This window comes from Hipposideros armiger, unplaced genomic scaffold, assembly GCF_001890085.2.
Source record: "Hipposideros armiger isolate ML-2016 unplaced genomic scaffold, ASM189008v1 scaffold_262, whole genome shotgun sequence".
NCBI classification, from domain to species: Eukaryota; Metazoa; Chordata; class Mammalia; order Chiroptera; family Hipposideridae; genus Hipposideros; species Hipposideros armiger.
In genome coordinates, this window is record NW_017731612.1 from 1,284,526 (window position 1) to 1,302,214 (window position 17,689).

Sequence of the window (17,689 nt, forward strand, 5' to 3'; positions counted from 1 at the left end):
GCAGTGAGTGTGTATGAGTGTGTGTGTGTGTGAGTGTGTGTATGTGTGAGTGTGTGAATGTGTGTGTGTCTATGATGTTGAAGACAATCAGAAAGGTCAGTATGAACCATAAAGCAGTGAGCTTTTATTGCTCATCTGAGGGGCTGGAATTAGTTCTGGGAATGGTGCAGACAAGGCGCTCTCTGAGCATGGACCATATGTGCTCCGTGACCTAGTGACATGCTAGGACGCATTGGAGGGAGAGGCTGTGCACTAGGAAGTTACTGCAATGGTGCGGTGACAGGGACACAACACCTCGGCGACTAGGTGGCCAGACAGCAAGAGACAAGTGCCCCCCGAGGTCCAGTGCTGCGTGACACAGAGAGTGTGTGGGCACAGCCAGCAATGAGCCTTTGGTTTTGGACCTCAGTAGCTCCACTTATTTTTATAAAGTGTATACTTTATGTGAGACACTGGCTTTGGATAAAAAGTCTATCTAAAGGAAACACGTATAAATTTAAAACAAAAATATGAAGAAAGGTGTCAAAGGATGGTGTTATACTGCAAGGTTCATGCTATAGATCTGCCATTTCCTAATTTCTGCGTCTTTACATTTCTCCCTTTAAATGCTTATCTGCTTTATAAAGGCTTCTTGTAGGATTGAACCTCATCCATTGAGGGTATAAATGACAATGGAAACTGACTGAATCAGCACACGGGGCATCGAGTGCTGACCGCTGCCGTTTATGGTGTCCATTTCATGGACGCAGTGCAGGACGGTTCAGTCCGCACAATAAGTCGGCGGTGAACACATCTCAGAGCCACACGCCTGAGTGATGGCCACGTTCAGCACAGATGGGCCCTCAACGCCCTCCTTTCATGGGGTGGCCCTCACTGTGTAGCCAAATCCCCCCTTCAGCAAGACTCCATCTTCTCACACCTACGACAACGAGCGACTCTGTAGAGACAGAGCTTTGAAGACGATGCTGTGAAACGGGCTGGGGCCTTTTGGGAGGCGCTGGGCAAGCTCATTTCGTGGCCTGTGCTGAAGGAACTTCCTGCTTTCAGCACAAGGCAAGTCCAGTCACCAAACTGCTTGGAAGCCACTGGAGGGGGCCCGCCACTACTGTCCCCAACACATCAGTGGGGGCATGGACTGGACAAGTGCCAATGCTCTCGGGTGGGTTCCATGCAGCCCAGTGAGTTGTCACGGACTGTTCTGAGGACGACTGTCATTGGGACCCGAGATGTAAGCCATGGCGTGAGACACAGATGAACTTCCTCAGGAGAGACATCTGGGGTCGCAGGTGCCCCAGCCCGTGTGTGTGGATGGAGGTGACTGCTGCCAGACAGAACAACAGCCATTAGACTGTCCTCACGCTGTCTGGGCCCCCACATGGGGCTGCGTAAGAGTCTTCTCCCGGGATCAGAACGATAACGGAATCAGGTGCCCTGACCCTCACCAGCTCCACGGGTCCCCTTGCATCCCTCATCCCCATCGCTGGGCAATATTAGAGCCCACATCCCGGGCCCAGGACACTCAGTATGTGAGTGTCCCAGAAACAAAGAGATGAAACTAAAATCATGGAGAGAATTGAAATATCAAACAACTGTGCCTCTCCAGGAAAAAGAAAAAAGGCATTTCATGTTGGACAGGTAGTAAAATGAATTGTAGAACTTTCATGAAAAACCAGGAGGTAAAAAGCAATTGATTTGGTGAGTACTAAGGAGGGGGCAGTAAGAGGATTTTATTATATGTATTGATTCTGGGGCTCAATGTTATACTGCTCATAAGGTCATCTTATCACACTGACAACCGCAGCTCAATCAAAACAGTAAATCACACTAGATAATTATGGGTTTATGCTTTTCCAATCTAAACGATAACACGAAGTGAAAAGCAATTCCCCAGTAACTCCTTTCCCGTCCTCTGGGGCTTGCTATACCAGAAACCTTCATCCGTTACTGTCCAGAGCTTAAGACCCACTCCACACAGACTGGCCCACGAAAAACTGAACTAAGCATCGTATCCACACACCACCACGAAATTACAAAATTGGAAAGGCTGTCTAATGCAAACATAGGAAGCATTTGAAACTATAAAGATAGGCATAAAAATGCGAGGATGAGCTAATTCGGATATGGCTTTTATTATTTATTAAAACAGTGTTTTTCACAGGATCTAGGAAATCCGTGGTATAATAATATGACACGCCACCACAAATATTTACAGGGAGTTTAACGTGATCCAATTTTCCCAGTCACATTAAGTTCCCCGTTGACTGGAAAATGAGCTAATGTGGTAATGTACAGACTATATAAAAACAGGGTCACCATTTTTCAAAAAGTAAAATAAAATAAAATGTACTGAGCACTAAAAGCGATGCCATCTAATCTTTCTCTGAGGGTTCCCACTGATCATATCTGCGTGTAATTGCTCCGTGCCCGGCCTCTGTGTTTTTACATGCATGTCGATGGGGTCCTCTCGGGGAGACCCGGATGTCACTACCCATATGGACACTGAGGCTCGGGGGGGTGGGGCGTCACTTGCTCGCGTTCACAGGTGTCGAGCTGGAATTATATCGGAAGCTGTTCCTCAGAGTCACAGATGGTGCCTTTGCTTTTCCATGGGACTCGAGTTTATGACGAAAGGGGACTGGGTTTAATGTATATTTCTAAGCCAGTCCTTCTGTCCTCTAGTTTTACTTGGAGAGGTTATAAAGCAAAATTCTCCATTTCCCAAACCCCTCTGCAGCTGTCATTATTGGGGCAAACAAGGTCCGGCCCATGAGAAGGCCTGGACAGAGCTCAGAAAGCAGTCGCTGAGCAGATGTCGGCTTTGGCAGCTCCTGGCTCCCGCGGCCGACATGCACGACCTTGAGGACAGGAGCTGTCGGAAGCAGCACTCGGTGCCCGTTGGCACGGCTGTGGCAGTGGTGGGAGCTTACTGCTTCTGCCAGGGATCAGGTGGCAGTTGTAGGATCGGACACTCCCTAGGGGACCATCCCATCTGGCCCTGCATCCCCAGAGGAGTCCAGCCTGGGACCTGCTCCATCAGCCCCGCTAAGGATTGCGGAAGCACTTACACCACCGAGGACATGCTCTCCCTGCTGAAAGCAACTCCTCGCGGCTTCGGTTCACAGCATGGAGACCTGACTGGTACGGGTGGTCCTGGACCCTTTCTGGTAAGTATAAAGGGCGTAACGGGTCCAGGTGAGATGTCAGTGGTTTGAATTCGAGGAGAACAGAGGAAGGCTTTGCTGAAGCACTGCCTAGTATTTCAACAAGAAAACTCATTGATAGATGGGGACACCCACCTGTCTAGCTGGACAGCAGCATGTTACATAGACAGCTGTGAAATCGTATGTACTGGTCACCCAATGCCGAGTGTATAGAGAAATCAAACAGGAGACTCATTTATTTACATAGTAAATGCTGCAGGTGTCTGGCACAGGTACGACTGGTGAAACCTTATAACGCAGGCAGCGTAAAGAAAGAAGGGGATGAGCTGCATTAAAATAACTTTGCTCCAATGGATTACTGTTGTTGACCACAAGCACCTCCGGACCAGCATGCATTACAACAGCCCTTCATGAGGGTAACCATGAAGGTTATCACCTGCACAGGTAAAAATTGCCACAGGTGAGCATGAACAGCTCCAACGCTGCACTGTGTAGTCCTTTGTCAGTAGGAACTTTCTAGAAGAGCTGGCACACCACAGGCCGCCACAGAAAACAAGGAGATGGTGAGAGTGTAGAGGGCGGGGCTCATGGACGTTCAGGGGACATTCCCTGCACGTAGCTGGACAGAAACCTGAAGGATGGATGGAGTCTTGATACGGAGAGGAGGAAGCGCAGATGAGAGGCATTTCCTGTCGCTATGAGCTTGCGTCTGCACTCAGGAGACAGGGCTGTGGAGGCCGCCCTATCACACATGTGGGTGGTTTGCTCTCTCTCCAGGACTCAGCAGCGCGCCTGGGGCATCGCTGGGGTATGATACATATTTTCTAAAGGAAATGATACACAAGAATGCTATTGATAAATCCACCGCGATGTTTAAGAAGTGAATATAAAAGAGGAGCACTGAAATGCTGGCTGCATAAACGAATGTCCTTATAGCCAAAAGCCGACACAGTAAACAGTACGCTGTTGCCCTGAAAGCGTTGGTTTGATCTAAACACACGACTCCCAGGGAGCGACTCAGGAGCTAAGATTTTGCTCTCATTGTCTGTTTTCTTTTTAATAAGGACTTGGGATCATATTGTGAACTCTGAGAATGATCCTGGGATCATCGACTTTTCACTGTGTTTTGGGAACTGAAATTGTCTCCTGTTCTCATAAGAGAAAAAAGCAATGACTGTGTGACCTGGAAATTGGCTGGGTCAGTCCTGGCACTGTTCGGACGGACGCCTAGTAAGTGTTGGCAAATCTCCGGAGGGCCCTGTGTTACAAATGGAATTTTCTTGTGAAAAAGAAACATCACAGCAACGGCACTGTTCCTATAGCGTGAACTTCTAACAGCTGCGACGTTCCTTTAATATTCTTGACCTGTCGAATGCCTACTTTCTGCCTGAAGGGAACTAACAGAAAACTAGGTAGGTCTCATTCCCACTGTACAAAATTTGGTGCCCTAGGCACGTGTATCGCTAACGTTTTGTTTTGGCCAGAATTCTTGCTTTATTGACAATCCAAATGTACCAGGGGCCATTCTAGGTGCCGAGGAGACAGCACTGAGCACAGCAGACAGGAATCCCCACCATGAGGGAGCTTATATGCCAGTGGAGTGAGACCAAGGTGACTCGAAATTAGTAGGCAAATTGTGGGTGTATTAGAAGGTGAAGAGCTATGGAGAAAAACACAGCCGGGGGAGGGAGAGGAACGGAGGGGAGAGGCCTGCAATGTTACACAGGTTATCGCTCCCTGCGGGCCCATGGAGAAGGTGGTATTTTGAGTCAAGGTGTGAAGATGTGAGGGGCTGAGCCACATGGACAGCCGGGGAAGACCATTCCAGGCGGAGGGCGCAGTGTGTGCATCGTCCTCAGTTGAAAGTGCCTCAGACATGTTTGAGGAAGAATAAGAATGTAGTTGTTTGTGGAGCAGAGTAGCAAAGGGGGTGGGGAACAGCAAGATATGTCAGGAGGCAGGGGTGCTGCAAATGGTCTTACCAGTTACCTGCTGACAACTGCAGTGGGGGCACCACTCATGCCCACCACACTTCTACAGGGGCGGAGCCAGGCAGCGCCACTGAGCAGAGGCACATGCAGGCCATTTAGGTCCCCATATGTTACCGTGAAGACACTGGTATTCACCCTTCTGAGATGCGGAGCTGCTGGCCAGTTTTGGGCAGAGAGATGCTAGCGTCTAGCCTACCTTTACAGAACTCCTTCTGGCTGCTCTGTTGAGAGCTGGCTGAAAGGACGTAGGAGGAAGCTGGAGCCAGCTCGTGGGTTACTGCCACGGTCTACTGAGAGCTGATGACAGCCTGGGCCAGGGTGGGGACAACGTCGCTGGTGAGCAGTGGCCTGACTCTGAACATGGGCTGAAGGTGGAGACACAGCACGCGATTGTGTCCAGAGCATGAGAACTAGGACAGACTTTCCACCAAGTGAGACTGGGGAGCTTAACAGTCACACAGGTTTGGGGACAAAGACAGGACACACGTTTGGGATTAGACTTCCAGTTGGAGATGAGAGTGGGAAGTGAAATAACCGAGTTTAGCATTCGCAGCAGAGAGTTCAGCTGGAGATCTCAACTGGTGTGTTATGGACACACAGATTTTATTTCGTCCTAAGACTCGTGGCGATCACCAATGGGGCAGGTATGTACACAGATAAAGGTTTAAGGGGAGACCTTTGGGGCAGAGAAGGGAAGAAGCCCAGTAACACCTGAGAAAGAGTGCTGCGAGCGACATGGGAGGGATGCCAGGACCTACAGTGAGGTGGGGATAACTCAGGGGACTGTTGGCAGAGCGTCTGAGTGCAGCGTATCAAATGCTGTAATCGGTGGCACCTGTGAGAAGTAGGAATCGCCCACCCAGTTTAACATCGGGTGTCCACTGGTGACCCGGACAAGAGAAGTTCTGCTGGGTGGTGAAGGGCAAACCCATCCGCGTGGGTTTGAGGGAGAAAGGAAGAGCTGAAACAGGGACAGTGAGCATGACAACTACTGCGGGGAGTTTTGCCAGAAGGAGCATCTAGGAACGGTGCTGAGCTGGAGAGAGAAGGGGCACAGGCCCGACTGTCAAAGGCAGGAGAGACAGCGGATGTCTGCAGAGAGGGGGATGGCTCTGGGGTGGGGGAGGGGGTTTCTGAGACGATATTCCTGAATGGCTGGGAAGGGGCAGTACTGAGTACAGGAGCAGAGAGCTCACCTTGCGTTTCTCCTTCTGTTATTCATCATTTCAAGACAGTAGCCAGGACTGCGTCCCCCTCAGGATGCCCGGCCAGTTTATGGTTTTGTCACTGTTACACAGTTAGTGTTACTAAGTGGTACCTGTGTTTCCAGAAAGATCTTACTAAGTCGTGATGGCCGCTTGAGTAACTGCCTATAAAGATTATTCTTACTATATTTTTCTGTGCACATCTTCATGTGTTTCTAATTACAATCAAACCTGTATTTCCATTTTGTCACCAGGGTGAAGTTGAAGCTGTAGCAATGGGAACATGTGGGAGTTCTCTTCCAACTGATTGGCTCTTATTTTCAGGAAGATGAGAAGGTCATCAGCGGAGAGAAAGGGTGGGAAGACGCCTGGTAGTTTCTGGAGAGAGAAGGTATAGAACTGGCCAAGGACAGGAGGACAGCGCGCAGTGTAACTCTGGGAGGAACTGAGGGTCCCCGGGAGGAAGGCTGGGGTCGCGGCTTTAACGTGAGGAGAGCTGGGGGCAGGTCCCGCCACGCCCAGTGTCAGGGCACAGGCACGGGCTGGGCAGACGTCTGGACCGAATGGGCCGAGGCTTTGCAGGAGAGTGTGATGGAGCGAGAAGCGTGGGCGGGAGGGGTCAGGGGGCAGGTGAGGGCTTGTTTGGGATGACGGCTTCTGGAAATAAGCAGAGTGAGGAGTGGGAGGGCCTGAGGAGAATGAGGGGGCCCCATTGTGGCCTCAGGAGGCCTGGGGGACGCCAGGAGTGCATGTCAGCACCTCCCCTCCATGGGGCCACTGTTGCCCGGGAAGGTCGACTTCTAGTTTTGTTCAGTAGCAAGAGAACCGGCACCCAATAGTAAGTATCTAGAGCTTCTAGCAGCACCTGGGACCTGGAAGAAATGCTAACATTCGAGATTCCTAAGTGTGTTCAGGGTCAGGCAGAGCGGTACTGCACGTCCCTGTTGGACGTCATCCCCGCAGTCACTCTCAGGGGAAACAAGAAAAGGGGCTCAAAATAATTGTGCTTAATTCACATCCCACCATTTCACAGGTTCGTTTGTCATTTTGTGTCAAGCAAATGTTGCATCTGATTTATCTTGTCATATCTTTCCTCCATTCTGAGGACCTGGGGTATGCATATACAGCACACGTTAAATTGTTTGCTTGTTTTTTAAATCTTCTACCTGATTGCCTGTGTTTATGGAATCAAGGTGGAGTGGCAAGGTGTGTGAGTGTGTGCACATGTGTGAGTGCGAGTGTGTGTGTGTGTGTGTGCGCGCGCGCGCGTGTGTGTGAAGTAGACAAGTCAAAGATTTGTCCTTTGACAAGTGACTTGTCACTTTGACAAGTGTCCAAAGACAAGTGACTTGTCCTTTTTGTCACTGGATAGAATGTCCTTCATTTTCTAATTTGAACATATTTTCAAACTTGTTGGATCTTCGGCGATTATACAGACAATGGTTTGGAACCACTAATTTAAGCGTATCACCTTGTAGATGCAGATTTGCACAAACTGTTACTGAGCAATGACTATGTTTCCAACGTTATTTTTGAGTTGAGATTTCCCTTAGGAGTCATTCTCCCCGCCCCTTAATGTCAGCTTAATGCATTTATTAAGGGAAATGCTGTAAACACTTGGTATAGGCACAAGCCACCCCTCTGGTTGTCAGTTTCTCCCCACACACCCCAAATACAAGGTGTTCTTACATTCTGTCCTTCTGGGACACCCTGTGCTTCTCTATAAGTTAAACTAACTCATATCTCTGATTGTTATCAATTTTGTAGAACCTTGACTACCATGTGAAATCGGTTACACTTCATCAGAAGAAAAGTAACTTAATGCTAATAAATGGTACCTATACATAAAAAATACAAATTACGCTCACTTAAGTAACTGCCTATAAAGGGGATTAAAGTACTGTTCTTTTCTAGACATGCGGACATGCTTCCAACAACCACACCACAATATTATGTTTCTGTTTTATCATGTTGAAGTGGCATCATATTTGGAAATTAAAGCATCAACACAGATCTCATCTCAAAACAACTTCCCTTCAAGCGCAGCCCAATCCCCTACATGATTTACCCACTAACTCCCTCCACTGTCAACAAGCTAGGAGATGGCTGCTCGTATTCTCATGGTACTCACGTTACTGAAGAAACGGCTGCAGGCAACTGCAGACGTAACCATGGGATGGTGAAAATGTCCACCCATGACCGACAGAAAAGGCATAAAAGAAACTATCAATCTGAAAGAACATTTCAAGTTGAAAAATGCAAAAGAAAAAAAAAAGAAAAAGGAAAACATGGTAACTAACCTGTTTGATGAATTATCTAATTTGAATAGGGTATGTTCAGTACATCAGGAATTAAATCATAATTTAAAAATCCTAAACAAACAAACAAACAAACAAACAAACAAACAAACAAAAAAAAAAACAGTAGCTACTATGCAAATGTGAAAAAGGGGTAGCAGTTTTCTTGGGTTTAGGCAGGCACTCAAGCCTTGAAAAGCGTATACACTGCTCAAGCCATGTGCAGTTACACATTTATGTTTTGATGGAAAAAGAATCTTATTTCACTGTCATTTAATAATTAAAAACAAGTTTGGTCATTGAAGCAATAAAATTAAAATCTGTCAGTGAAAGCTAATTATGTTATTATTACTGACCAGTCTAAGAATCCATTCACAAACTAATAATTGATTGATAAATAGGCATAAAATCTCACTATAATTCACTAGTTACTAGGGAAATGCAAATTAAAACCGCAATGCTATATCCCCTCATACCTATTGCAATGGCTCTCATCAACAAGACAAATAATAACAGTGTAGGAGAGGCTCTGGAGAGAAAGAAACCCTCATACACTGCTGGTGGGAATGTAAATTGGTACATCTGGAGCTAAGCGGTGGTGCGGAAGTTTGAATGCCACAAGCGAGGTCTCTGGTTGGTTCCCTTGGCCTTTCCTTCAGGGTTTGAAGATGAATCCCTTAGTTGCAGCCAATACACCACAAACCAGCACGAGACAGAAACGAGGCCCAAGGCCTGGGGCAGGGCCAGCAGTGTGTGACCTTCTTCCCTGAGGTCCCATGCCAGGACTCACGCTTCCATCCAGTTGGCCAGAACTATGTTACACGCTCCCTACCTGAAATAAAAGCTGACAAACAAGCCTTTTACATGCTTTGGCTCCACGGCAAACTTTGGATTCATTCAGAAGGAAGAATGTAAAAATGGGTACAGCGGTCCCCCTTTTTCCATGGGGGATATATGCCAAGACCCCCAGTGGATGCTTGAAATCTTGGATAGTACCAAACTCTATATCTACTATTAGTGGCCACATAGTACTGAATTATGGATAGACAGAGGACTCCAAAGCAGATTAGAGTGTCTTGCATCTGGCTCCAACGTGCATGTCACATACCCTTGAAAAAGTCATTTGGTGGCTTTATCATAATCATCAAATTCTTATTTCAAAAGTAATCATCATGTACTTCTTAAAGAAATTTTGTGAAAATGATGACAGCCATAATGATGGTGGTGATAATGGTGATGGTGATGATGACAGTGTTGATGGTGATGGTGATGATGGTGATGGTGGTGATGGTGATAATGATGGTGGTGATGGTGATGATGGGGTGATGGTGGTGAAGGTGATGGTGGTGATTATGATGGTGGTGATGATGGTGATGGGGTGATGGTGATGGTGGTGATGGTGATGATGATAATAATGATGATGATTGTGATGGTGATAATATGATGACAAATGCTTCCTGAAGCACTATGTGCCAAGCACATTGCTAAGAATTACACATACATGGACATGTACACAACTCATCTACTCCTCACAAAAATCTATGTGGTAGGAACTACTATCACCCCTATTTCATATATTTGAAAGTTAAAGCACAGGGATTTTAAGTCATTTGCTAAGTCCACCCAGCTAGTAATTGGCAAAGATGAAATCTGAACCAAGACCAGTCTGAAGCCAAACACAGAAGCTTAACTAATACACTGATAATTAGGTAACGGCATGTACCAAACTCATGTCACAAAGTATTTTTATATGTAAAAATAGCTAAGGTTTTGTTTTATTCAGAGGAACATGACTTTTTCTTTTATATTTTGAGCAGTTCATTGTTCTGTATAATATAAACAAAACAATATTAGGAGGAAATATTTATTTGCCTTAAAGCAAGTAAATTAAGTATTAACAATTCCTTTAAGCCATCATTAGCTTATCTCCTGGGGGAAATCTCTGTTGCAATTGTGTCTGTCATGTATCAGCATTTGAGAAGAACTGGAGATCCTCTGGCTAATGTTAAAAGATGACTTAAATGAATAAAAACTATAAAAAACAACTACCAAGGCTCACCAAAAATAATGGTAACAGGTGCCCAGGAGAAACAGATGAAGTCTAGATGGATTCATATTAATGTAAGTTGAGTAACATAAATAGTTCACTTCCTTCAGTTACCACTGCTATTATTACACTGCATTTTGTAGGTGTTCTGTATTCCTTTGAGGTTAAACATGTTCAGAAACAAAACATCTACTGGACAGAAATAAGATGCTGTAGCTAAAATAGAAATTTGGGAGGTAGGTGTGTCTGATGTTGCCCTCTGCTAGGAAAATCAAATAGATAAATGTGTATTGCCGAGATTTTCTATGGGAAATTTTTTCATCTACCTGCCAATACCAGATCAGCAAGTCAAGAACTTATCATGATACCACACATGACAAGAAAAGCCATTTTTTTCTCTAAATCTTTTGCATACAATATGAATATTAATAGCTAATGAAATACCAATTGTAATTTACAGGCAAAAAGTTCATGCTACTCTTCATACTGTAGGTTTGGTGAGAACAGGAATTCAAGCCTTAGAGAGAGCTTGAATAAGCTAGCTAAGAAGTGTATTAAACAATATAATCCTACTTGTAAAACCCTGTCTGCTATCAGTGGGTAGCTGAAAGAGAAGTAAAAATATTTCCACTTGTAGCAGCACTGATCATTATGCCACTGACAAACTTCAACTGTTCATATTAATCTTTTAAGTTTCATATAACTGCATAGGTCAGGGATGATTTGTAGAAAGGAAGCTGTGTTCTTCAACAGATATTCATCTTTGCAGAGGTCACTTGCATATTACCTTATTTCCTGGATTTTGATTGACAAAAGGCCATTAGGAAAACAGCCACACGGCTTGGTGCACTTTACCTTGGGGAGACCCTGTCTGGCTCACCCAGAGAGCACCAGCCCTTGCTTGGGGTGCACTACAGTGAAACTGAGGAGCACTGGCCTGGGAACCCTAAGGCAGAGGGCGGGTTGTCTGTGTGGCCATGTACAAGACGCCTCCATGTGAGCTCAGAGTTGACATGGTCGCTTTAGAAACAGGCCTGAGGAGCTTGCGCTGTCTGATGTCTGAGTCCAGGACAACCCGATTCAGAGATTTGGAGATATCAGGGACCTCGACATCCTCTGGTGTGACCCCTTCATCTGACTGAAATGGGAATCTGGTGGCGAGACCCAGACAACAGGACGATGGCCACAGAGGAAGCCATCAGCCTTACAAACCACAGACTGGAAAGGTGACACAAGGCTCCAAATAGTCGGAGCCTAGTTTAGGCGCTAACAGTCCACATCATCTCAGCAGACCAAGCACAGCAAGGGCCCCACTCAGTGACATTTGCGTAACAGTGAAAACCTTCAGTCCTCGTGAAAAGTGTGACATGATGCTCAGTGTGCATGTATCAGTTTAAAAGCAGTCAGTTACACATTTTAGAAGGTTATGCTTTGAGATGGTTAAAACTCTAAATCACTCAAATCCTGAAACGCCTTCGTGCCTGATGGATCACTCACTCACTGTCACACAGTGTGCCATGTTGCTACAGCCTGTTAAAGGCAGGCTCTGTAGGCCTGTGATCTTGACTATCCTGAATCAACCAGGAAGGTATGTACTGTGACAGACGATATTGTCGGAGAAAGGGGATGTGGTGATGGATGAACGGTGTCTGTGACCACACCCTCAAGCAGTACCTAAGAAATGCATGCATATTTAACATAAAGAGCAAAAATAATTAGCAGAGCAATATGGAAGCGCTGTCTCTACTGACCACATGGGTATATGGAGATGCTTTTAAATAACTATAAAATGCGTGTGTAAATAAAGTCTACATTCAGTTACAAAGCCATGTAAGTGCTGGTGTAAATGAGCCTCAATTGTGCTGGCTGCTGTTCTGTAATCTTCCCACTGAGATTTTATCACTTCCTTCCTTCCTAAGACCATTTTCCTCATGATAGGTTTCCAATAAATAGAACTAAATATATTCAAGGTCATATGAATATTCCATTTCCTAAACATTTAGCATATTTTCACTGCTCCGTCTCCCAAGGAAAAGCCCTTGATATTTGATGTCATTATTTAATGCATTTTCAAACTTAAAAATACTTTCTGCTTACCCGGCTTTAAGATTTAAAATATTGATACAAAAATAGACACAACAGACTTAACAATGAAATTGTTTCAGAAAGAAAACAAACAAACAAAAAAAACCCAGTGGATTTTAATCTGAGAACCCTGGCCCAGAAAAAGCATACCAGGGGAAATTACCAGCAACCGACATTACATTTCTTTCACAAGCTTCAATCCAAAAGTAGGGTGGCAGCTTTGGTATGAAGAGTTAGGAAAATGGATGACATGGATTGAAGGAGATAAAAACAAGGTACAATAAAAGTGGTCCCATCCTTAGGGGACAGAAACGGGAAATGGCGGATAAGACAGAACACACGTAATTTATTTTTAGGAAGAAGAGACAAAGGGAGTGCTTGCTCCCACTTCTTATTCCTTTCCGGTTCTGGTGAGGATAACTTTTGAATTAATACAAGATGATGTCACTAAAATGTTCTTTAAGCCACTCCTTTATAATTTGTTCTTCAGGTGTGTGTGTGGAGTGGAGAGCGGCAGGTGGGAGAGGCCTGGATGGAGGAAGGTCAGCAGTGGTTTGTAGGCAGAGGGGGCCCTGGGTCACCAAACTGGGAGACGGCGCAAAATCTGATGACAGTGAAGATGAGTCGTCGCCAAGGACTGCAGGAAAGGAGGCCCGGCGCCAGGTGCTCGGGCCCTGGGCCTTCTCAGGTGCTGGGGGCTTTGCAACGAAAAGTGACAGGGCCTGAATTATACGATAACAGCATCACTGTAGCTGCTTTGACAAGAATAGTCAAGAGGGCTAGAGAGGGACTGGAGGCCAGGCAGGAGGCTGTTGCCACAAGCAGTCAAGGTGTGATGATAGGATTCAGGCTTCTGGAGCGATGCCGTGAGGGGCTCTGAGGAACCCCTCCCAGCAGCACAACCTAATAGGTGGAAACTATTAAAGAAACTCTCAAATCTGTAGAAAATGAACTAAAGACATTTAGCAAATGAAGAAACACCACTGAAGAAAATCTACTAAGGTTGGTAAGAACAGTGAAAGTGTGCGGCCTTTGAGGTGTGCCCCAGTTTACAGGGACAACATTTCTGCCCCAGTTGTACATCCAAGAACACGGGCTCCTCTTCCGTGCTTCCAGGCTCTCCTGGGGAGGGGCAAGTGGCAGGCCACCCGCATTTCTCGTCCCTCCAGCTGTGTGTGCAGAAGAGCTGTTCCAGGCAAGAGCAGCTGAGCGAGTTGGGGCTCTCCTCCCCGAGGGGGCCCCACTCACAGAGCAGAAGCTGTGCCCCGGACGCAGGGCACCGCGACCCCTGGCCCAGCATTTGTCCTGGCTCCAGCTCCATTGTAGGCAGGAGAGGCCAGCTGAGACGATCGGAGCTGCCCTCCCCACGTAGCATGCTGCCCACGCGGAGCAGACGAGGCCGCTGTCCCCACCCTCAGCTCTGGAGCACTGGTGCACAGCTTGCTCCGGAGGAGGCAGGTCACAAGGGAACAGTGTGCGCCCTTCAGCGCAGGCTGAACTCCGCCGTAACTGAGTGGGGACCGAGGCCCGCAGTCTCTCGGTTTTGTGCCATGCGTCACAATTTCACCAGCTTCCTCCTTTCACTTTTTAATTAAACCTCCTCACAGCTGATTTACTGTGCAGGCCACATGGCACTCAGAGATGTTCCGCAGTGGCTCTTTGATGAGCTTGGGTTTTTATGAAAACAATTCAAATACCAGCATTTTTTATATTAGGAATATTGTGTCTAATTACGGAAAAAGTTATAAAGAGTTCATCAAGAACGTGCAGCATTTTAAAAGAAGGATTCAGAACCTATACTTGTATTTCAAGAGCCCTTACTCATGAGTCAGATTTCTGACTGTTCAATAAAATGTCAGGAAAAACTCACATCATTATTGAAAAGCTAGCATTATAGATAAAAAGGATCTTTTTTTTTTTTGTCTCCTACCAATAATGAACGAAAGGCCCCACTCACCTGGAAATTTTAATACAAAACCTAAAACAACCAGACAGCATTTATTACTATTTTTCACAAGTTTATTGTGGAATAAAAATAAATAATTCAGGTGTATGCTACAGGCACTCTTGTTTGTGTTTGAGAAGCAGATGTGGGTAAGTAGGGACGGTTTTTGGAAACTTTCTCATCAAGCACTTGGATGTGAGCCTGTGCTTCTTTCTTGTCCTAGTAGACTTCGTCTGTTGTCATCTTTGAAGTATTGCTTCTATCTAGTGACACTTTCAAGCAACTGAATGGCAGCACAAAGGTGCGATTCATTAAAAGGAAGAGAATCAAAGAAGTGTCCCCACCCTGAGGCCATACAAGTGTAGCATCTGGTAACGGCCATGCTCTGGGCTGCTGGGTTTATCATTAGACTAACAGCTCCATGTGAATGTACGCACATGCACACACCCACAGGGCACATGTGTCCACGGGTGAAGCGCCGTATGCACATGCACACATACACACAAACGCTCGCATGCGCTCATGGGCGAGGCCGAGCACACACGCAGCACCGGTGTTTATGCTGCGTCTGTACATGGGTCTGGGTGAAGAAGGATGATGCAGCCCTTCTCACACAAGAAAACAGGAAGGAAACAGTCTTACAAGGTGTTTGCCTCCTGTTTTTAGACTCAGGACAACAGAGAATGAACTCTATCCACACAGAATTCAGAGAAATTCTACAAATACAACGTCTTGATTGTTTAACTGCTTTTGAAATACCAGTGTGAAGCCATTATGTCATCTGGATAATTTTTGTAAATGTTTTCAGAACAACGGTGCTTTTCACTGACGGTCCGTCTGTCAGCCAAGGTCATGCTGAGGAAGTCAGGATGTCAGGATGGAATAAAAAAGCGATTTCAGCGCTTTGGATTTTTCAGTATAAATTGGTGACTTAGCTTGGAAATCTCTTCCAGTAATTGCTTCAGCTGCAGCTCGATGAGTATTTCAAGATGTTCACCCGAGTCCGTGGGCCGCTGTTGTTGGTGATCACAGCATCGGAGAGCTGGAATTGATCAGGATTATCTGGTCCAGTGCTTCTGGCTGGCAGATGAGCTGATGCAAATTAATTATCTATAAACTTTGTAGTTTACAGGATGAAAAAGGGATTCATTGCCATTTTGGGGAGAAAACTGAGGCATGAAGACAGTGAGTGAGTCACACGCCGTGTTAGCACTTGTCACCAGCAGCCAGGCCTGCAGCTCAGGCGCCCACGTCTCCATGGCTGCCTCCTGCCCCCCTACCTGTCCCATGTTCAGCTGTTGGTGGTTTGGGGTGTCATCCTGATATGTAAAGATGATAATTTAACAAGGAAGAAATACATTTCCTGGCTCTGATTACACTCGTGGTGTCATCCTGTGTTTACAGTGACGGGTCAGGCTCTGAGAGTCGCTGCTCGAAGGGTCCTGAGGAGGTTTGTGGGGCTAAACTCCAGGAGAAGGACCATGTCACTTCAAATCTGTGTTTAATGGACTTCGTTTTAGTTGTACTATTTTGACTATGCAACATATAATCAGACTTTTGATTTTTACAAAATGTATTTATAGGTTTCAGCCTAGCCGTTAGCCACACTGACTTAACCAATGTAAGTGAATGACCTGAACTAGCTTTCAACATTTCATTAGGAAGCAGTTCTGCCTGAGTCTTCCCAGTGGTCTCTGCGTGGCTTTAAAAAAATAAATTCCAGAAGCAGGGGAAAGCAACCATTATGAAACACAACCCATGCGCCTACAAAGCAAGGCTTTGGAGTTGGGGAGAGCTGGTTTATTCTCAAGGTAACGATGCTGACAGAATACAGCAGGTTTCCTCAAGGGAAGTTGAGGTTTTGAAAAGTGAGTATTTACTTAATTTTACAAGGTTCTGAAGCAGTACAAAATTTGTTAGACATTCCCTATGAATAAGAGAAGATCGACCTCCTGTAAATCCACATTTTGGAAAATATTTGGCTTTTTTAAAGCAAGATATAACCGCATAGTCGTCTGGATTTAGGAAGATGCTCGCTGGTTAACTGATACGTATTGAATGCTCTTGTCAGCCGGGAAGTGCTCTGAGCACGTTACTTGCATCCTGAAGGCAATCCTAGCAGGCAATTGTTACTATTATCCTTGTTTTTACAGATGGGGAAACTGAGGCACAGGGCGGCTGAGTGATTTTTAAGATAAGCAGTCATGGATGGAAGTCAGCATGCAAACCCAGGCATGGTGGTGCTCACACCCCTCACCTTAACTGCTGCTTGTGCTGCCCACACGAGCGGTGAGGGTCCTCCATGCAGAGGTGACACAGGTTGGGGACTCAGGGACGGAGAGTGTGGTGCGCCATTAACATCATCATAGACTTTGCAGGACTCACCGGCCTTGGGTCTGTGTCTCCTGACCTGACCTTTCCACAGCCAGACACAGCACAGCCACACCGTGCAAGGTCTGTTTGCTCGAAACGACAACTGTGTAAGGCTGAGGTTTCCCAGGGCCAGGGTCTGTGGTGACGCACAGCCGGTGAGCACGGGCCCCACTGTGTGAGGCTTGAGAAACTGCATCTGAGCGTTTCTCTGGGGGAATTTTTCTTTCATTAGATGGTGACAGGGAGGCGTGGTTTACTTAATTTCTAGAGCAAGGGTAGGTGACCTTCCTTGGTAAAGGTCCAGACAGTGACTATGTTAGGGTTTGTGGCCAGATGGTGTCTTCTGGAATGACTCAGCTCTGCTGCTGCACAAACAGCAGTGACAGTACAGATGGGGACGTGGCAGTGTGCCATAACGCTTTATGTATGGACACTGCAACTTGGATTTTATTTAATTTTTATGTCACAGACTATTACAGTGTTTTTGATTATTTTTCAGTCATTTCAAAATGTAAAAAAACATAAAGAACACAACTATCTTAGCTCAAAGACAATTAGCAGGCAGCAGCAGGCCAGATGTGGCCT

General features: G+C 46.0%; 1 protein-coding gene across 1 annotated transcript in view; it reads right to left on the minus strand.

Annotated features, from left to right (window-relative positions):
- LOC109390276 (bifunctional heparan sulfate N-deacetylase/N-sulfotransferase 4) overlaps positions 1-17,689 on the minus strand; it is a 188,539-nt gene that overhangs the window by 78,770 nt on the left and 92,080 nt on the right. The gene's annotated exons all lie outside the window — the stretch shown is intronic.